This window comes from Solanum stenotomum, chromosome 9, assembly GCF_019186545.1.
Source record: "Solanum stenotomum isolate F172 chromosome 9, ASM1918654v1, whole genome shotgun sequence".
Classification (NCBI taxonomy): Eukaryota; Viridiplantae; Streptophyta; class Magnoliopsida; order Solanales; family Solanaceae; genus Solanum; species Solanum stenotomum.
The window spans coordinates 55209581-55216601 of NC_064290.1; the positions used below are offsets into that span (position 1 = coordinate 55209581).

The following is a 7021-nucleotide window of genomic DNA, read 5'->3' on the forward strand; positions in this document are numbered from 1 at the left end:
CTTTCGTGGATTCTCCATTAGGTTGAGTATCCTGGTGGGACGCCCGTGCGCTGAGCACACGATTAAAGGAATGACCCACGCGGTCGCGCGGCGAGACAGCACGCTCGCTGAAACCCGCGCACTGGTCGCGCGGCGAGGCAACGACCTCTTCTATTGTGGCGCGCTGGTCGCGCATTCTGAATGGAATTTGCGCGGGCGCACGAACGACCTAATTTTTTTTTGGGTTGCCTCCCAATAACGCCTGATTTAACGTCACGGCACGACCCAGGTAGCCCAATTTGGGCTATTCAATGATAATGTTAGAAGATTGTTTTTCAAATCCTCCAACCACATATTGCTTTAAACGGTGTCCATTAACCTTGAAGCTTTCAGTTCCTTGTGCATTGAAGATTTCAATTGCACCATATGGACTTACATTCTTCACCATATATGGTCCCGTCCATCTTGATTTAAATTTTCCAGGAAAAAGGCGCAGTCTTCTATTGTAAAGTAGCAATTTGTCCCTTTCCTTAAATTCTTTTGTCTTGATGAGACGATTATGCCATACTTTTGTTTTTTCCTTGAAAATTCTTGCATTCTCATAAGCATCTCGCCGGAACTCCTCTAATTCATTCATCTGCATGCACCTGTTCTCGCCTGCAAGACTTAGATCAAGATTAAGTAATTTTATAGCCTAATATGCCTTGATCTCAATTTCAACAGGCAAATGACATGCCTTTCCAAAAACTAATTTATATGGGGATGTGCCTATTGATGTTTTAAATGCAGTTCTATATGCCCATAAGGCATCATCTAACCGTATTGACCAATCCTTACGAGACACACTAACCATTTTTTCAAGAATTCTTTTTAACTCACAGTTAGCCACTTCTACTTGCCCACTAGTTTGGGCATGGTATGGTGTTCCTGTTTTATGAGTTACCCCATACTTACCCAGCAATGATGCAAATTGTTTGTTAATAAAATGAGATCCATTATCACTAATGATGACTCTTGGTGTGCCAAATCTAGTAAAAATATTTTTTCTCAAGAACTCGCACACCACACGAGCATCATTTGTCCTAGTAGGAATTGCCTCGACCCATTTGGATACATAGTCAATTGCTACCAGGATATATTTCAAAAGAGTGGGAAGAAGGGAAAGGTCCCATGAAATCGATGCTCCATACATAAAAAATATCACATATTAAGATTGAATTTTGGGGCATCTCATTTCTCTTGCTTATAGTACCTATCCTTTGGCAACTGTCACACTGAACCACATACTCCCTTGCATCCTTGAATAGAGATGGCCAATAGAACCCTGCTTCTAGCACCTTGGAAGCTGTTCTATTTCCACCATAATGTCCACCTGCTGCTCCATCATGACAATGATACAATATACTGGCCATCTCTTCTTCAGGTACACATCTTCTAATGATGCCATCTGCATAAATTTTAAACAAAAATGGGTCATTCCAGAAATAATTTCTCACCTCGCTTCGAAGTCTCCTCTTCTGCGCATAGCTCAAATCTTGAGGCACCCATCCACTAACCAAGTAATTGGCTATGTCTGCATACCAAGGTGCTCTTTCAGAAATCGCAGAGACTGAAAATAATTGCTCATCTGGAAACTGTTCCTTAATTGGTACCACCTCCACATAAGGATTTTCCAGTCTTGACAAATGATCTGCTACCTGATTTTCTGAAGCAAAAGAACCCATCTTAAAAGTCTTGGTTTTGCTTCCTTCTTTTGCAACAAGTATTTTAAAGTTGAGTGATCAGTGTGAACGACCACCTTGCTTCCTATCAGGTATGATCTGAATTTGTCGAAAGCAAAAACCACCGCAAACAGTTCCTTTTCAGTGGTTGCATAGTTCACCTGTGCATTATTTAGAGTTTGACTGGCATATAAAATTGGTCTAAACAATTTGTCTCTCTTCTGTCCCAACACTGCACCCACAGTAAAATCACTAGCATTACACATAAGCTCAAATGGCTGACTCTAATCAGGAGTAACCATTATAGGGGCACTCGTGAGCTTCTCCTTTACTAGGTTAAATGCCCTTAGACAATCAGTTGTGAACAAAAACTTAGTATCTTTGGTGAGCAAGGTAGTTAAGGGCTTAGATATACTAGAGAAGTTTTGAAATAAATCTCCTATAGAATCCTGCATGACCCAGAAAACTTCGTATGCTCTTCACAGATGTTGGTGGTGGTAGTTTAGAAATAATCTCCACCTTGGCTTTGTCTACTTCTATTCCATCAGCCGAAACCTTGTGCCCAAACACTATTCATTCTCTAACCATAAAGTGACACTTTTCCCAATTTAGAACCAATTGAGTCTCCTCATAACGCCTTAAAACAGCTTCAAGATTCATTAGGCAATTGTCAAAATCTTCACCAAACAAAGTGAAATCATCCATAAAGACCTCTAAGCATTTCCCATTCAATTCAGCAAATATAGACATCATGCACCTCTGGAATGTTGATGGTGCGTTGCACAAACCAAAAGGCATTCTTCTATATGCAAATATTCCTGATGGGCATGTAAAAGTGGTCTTTTCCATATCTTCAGGTGTAAGGGGTATTTGATTGTAGCCAGAGTACCCATCAAGAAAACAATAAAATCTTTGGCCAGCTACCTTCTCCAACATTTGATCAATGAAAGGAAGTGGGAAATGATCTTTCCTAGTTGCATTATTTAGCCTTCTATAATCTACACACATTCTCCACCCAGTGACAGTTCTGGTCGGGATCAATTCATTATCATCATTCTTCACTACAGTCATTCCTCTTTTCTTTGGTACCATATGAATTGGGCTGATCCAAGAGCTATCAGAAATTGGGAATATAATTCCCCCATCTAGAAGTTTAAGAACTTCTTTCTGTACTACTTCTTCCATTTTCTCATTCAGCTTGCGTTGTGGTTGTACCGCTGGCTTGCTATTTTCCTCCAACAGGATTTTGTGCATGCATAATGCTGGGCTAATCCCCTGAATATCTGCAATAGACCACCCGATAGCCTTTTTGTATCTTCTCAACATATATATCAGCTTTCTTTCCTGTTCTTCTGTAAGATAAATTGAAACAATTACTGGAAAACTGTCAAATTCAAGAAATACATACTTTAAGTGAGTGGGCAACACTTTGAGCTCTGGAGTAGATGTTTGCCTCTCTCTCAAAAGTTCATTTTCAGTGTCTTTTGGATAGGATTCTCGTTCCCTTGCTTCTTCATTATTCGATTTAGTGATGCATCTCTCCAATGTCTCCTCCATAAAGTTTTCATTCTTATATTCTTCAGCCAGATCAGTCAATATATCTACTTTGAAACAGGAGTAGACATTTTCCTCTTCTTGAGGAAATTTCATCATCTTTTTCATATTGAAAACTACTTTTTCTTCTCCAACTCTGAGCATCAATTGTCCTTCATATACATCAAGTATTGCTCTACCAGTAGCCAGAAATGGTCTCCCAAGAATTAACGGAACCTCCTTATTTTCTTCCATGTCCACCACTATGAAATCCACTGGGAACACAAACTTGTCCACTCTAACTAAAACATCTTCAATTATTCCTTCAGGAATGATTGTAGATTGATCTGCCAACTGTAAGGAAACGGGGATGGACTTAATTATTCCAAGTTCTACTTCGAGTTTCTTGAAAATTAACAGCGGCATGAGGTTTATAGAGGCTCCTGAATCGCCTAATGACTTCACAAACCTAACATTTCCTATAGCACAAGGAATAGTGAAACTACCCAGATCACCACATTTCTGAGGTAGTTTATTTTGAAGGATGGCACTACAATGAGCATTAAGCTTGACTACTGATGTTTCCTCCAATTTTCTCTTGCTAGATAGAATTTCCTTTAGGAACTTTGCGTATGCAGGAATTTGCGTGACAACCTCTGTAAATGGTATATTCACATGTAGCTGTTTTAGCATCTCAAGGAACTTTCCGAAACATTTATCAAGCTTTTTTGGTTTCATTTTCTGAGAAAAAGGCAATGGATACATATGTTTTGTATCCCCATCAACTTCCGACTTGTCCTTACCCTTCTTGATTTCATGAGATTCTTTTGTCTCCACTTGGCTTTCTCTTGACTTCTCTTTTGGACTCTGACAATTTTCACTCAACATCTTCCCCGAACGCAATGTTACATCCTTCAAATCTTTTGGATTCCTCACTGTGTCACTTGTTAGAGTTCCTGGAGTTCTTTCAGAAATTTGATTTGCAATCTGTCCCACTTGCTTCTCCAAATTGCGAATAGAAGCACTTTGATTTTCAAACTTCTCATCAACCTTGGTGATGAAACTTTTAAACATCTCCTCCAAATTGGATTGGTTTTCTTGTTGTCCTTGCTGAGGTTGATATTGTTGTCGCTGAGAATTCTGATACCCCTGGGGTGCTTGTCCCTGTCCTCTCGCATTGTTCTGTTGCCAAGCATTCAAACTACCATTCGGTGCACTCCACGAGAATTCGGAATGTTTTTGCCCCATTGCATTGAAATTGTTCCCTCTGTTATAGTTTCCAACAACATTAACCTCTTCTTCTGCAAGTGGAACTTGTTGACATTCATGAGTAGGATGTCCTCCTGCACAAAAATCACAGATTATTGATTATGTCATTTGAGCCTGCGCAAGAGTCAGCTGCTTCACATCTTTTGCAATTGATGCAATTTGCGCTTGCAAGGTAGTGTAAGTATCTACTTGATGCAGCCCTGCACTCTTCTTTCTTTCAGAATTCTCTACAACCCTCTGATTAGCATCCTCTGCAAGTTCATCAAGAATTTCAATTGCTTCTTCATGATTGGTCCTCCCACTGCGTTATTTAATATCCTCCGTGACGCAGGCGATAACCCTTCCCAGAAATTTGTCAACTGCAACCATGGCTCTATTCCGTTATGTGGACACTTCCTCAACAATTCTTTAAATCTTTCCCATGCTTCAAACACTGTTTCTGACTCTAGTTGACTGAAATTGCTGATCTCCTTCCTCATTCTAGCTGTTTTTGCTGGTGAGAAATACTTATCAAGAAACTTTGTCGTCATTTCATTCCAGGTGCGGATTGATCCTGTAGGTAAACTTCGTAGCCAGATCTTAGCTTCATCCTTCAAAGAGAAAGGAAATGCCCTTAAGTATATAACATCATCTGAAGCTCCATTGTAGTGAAAAGTGTTCATGATTTCATCGAAATCCATCAGATGACTAGTTGGATCCTCATTCTGCTTCCCTCTGAAGACACAGTTATTTTGTATTGCTTGGAGAACACTATGTTTGATTTCAAAGTTATTTGCAGCAACTGGAGGACATCTTACACTGGACTGCATCCCATTGTAATTTGGCTTAGCATAGTCTCCTAGCTATCTCCCCGCCCTTCCATTATTTTGATCCATTTGATCTTCCACTTCAACAGGAAGGCGGTGGATTCATCGGTTAACAACCCCAGGATTTTCAGCATCATCTTCAATCCCAAGTCGATTCAGGTTATCCGGATTGACTGGTTCATTCAAACCTCTATTACCAGCATTTATATCACCCATTGTATTAAACCCTTGAGGCTGCTGTGAAACCCTTTCTGCAAGTTCCTTCTTAAGCAAGCGTAAAGTTTTTTCCAACTCTGGATTGTATTCGATAACTTCTTTTGAGGAAGATCGTGTCATGCACCAAAGTTGTGGTTAATCCCTATTGCCTGCAATAATATGAACTTGAGATATTAACTAAACAAACAATTAAAATAAACCTGAATTAATACACAAAACTCTATGAAAACTACTTGTTGCCAATCCTCGGCAGCGGCGCCAAAATTTAACGAGCACAAACACACTATAAGTTTAATGCTTCGCTAGTCAAAGATAGTATAGTGTAAAGATCGTTTCCACAAGGATTGGTACAAATAATAATTCAATCAAATCTTGCTAATTATTATTCAGGTGATCAAAAGAAAAGAGTTGATTGTGGTTATGAACCACTTTTTTAGACTAAAAAATGATCATTAAAATCAATTGGTAAATTATGAAGATTAATATCACTACTAAAAGATAGGGTACAAGATTAACAAGTGCATAATGATAGTTAGGATTTGATTCATTCATTTACCACATCTAAAGTTCTATCGATTCTCTCGAATTCGATAGCTTATTAGAGTATCCTTTAAGCCTTAGATTTTTCTTCCGAGTAAATCTCAAGTTAAAGAATAAACCAATTATACCCAAGTGATTCTAATATGCAAAAACATGTTAATGATTGTTCTTAAGGAAGTAACGTCTTTCGACTATTTTTCCTTGAGATTTAATCAATAATTATCAACAAGCTCCTTCGATTACTTTAGAGAAAATGTATTGATTCAATCCAACAAAACTATGCAACAATATTCACCAAGATATTCCTCTTTCGATTAAATAAAATAATGAACAAGGTTGCAATATAATTCAAATTCCCATAACAAGTTCAAGCATAAGAATGAAAATCAAAATCCCAACAAATTCATCAATACAACATGTTTGTCATATACCCTCTAAGAATCTACTCCATGGATGAGAATAAGTTTACTAAGAACAAAAGAGAAAAAGAAAACATAGCCATCAAACTTTGAATCCCAACTTCCGTTTTGGATTCGAGTAGTGTACCGCGTCTTCCCCTTCCTCTCGCTCGTCGTCTTTCTTTCTGCTCCTTTTCCCCGACCTCCTTTCCTTGGGGAAAGCTCCCACATCATATAGCATAAGGTTTCTTCTTTCTCAAATTCCAAATACACCCTTACTTTTATGTTTTCATGCCGCAACTCCACGCAGGCGTGCTGTGCAGGCACTTGGACGCGCGGAGAATCAGTATGCAGCTCAAAATTCACGTGGGCGCGCCGCCGGGCGCGCGAAAAAGCTGCTACTCTAATTTTTGCTCATTTTTCTTTCATTTACCCCTTTTTCACTAATCATGTTCAAAACTTGAATTGACCACCTTATATACATGAAAAGTATACCAAAAATTGCAAAATTCACATTAAAACTTGTCTAAACTTTCTCATTTTATTCTCCCATCAAACA

At 38.8% G+C, this 7021-nt stretch overlaps 1 pseudogene; it reads right to left on the minus strand.

Moving 5' to 3' along the window:
• Positions 1–283: 283 nt before the first annotated feature.
• LOC125877676 (uncharacterized) lies at positions 284–4481 on the minus strand (annotated as a pseudogene).
• Between the last annotated feature and the right edge of the window lie 2540 nt (positions 4482–7021).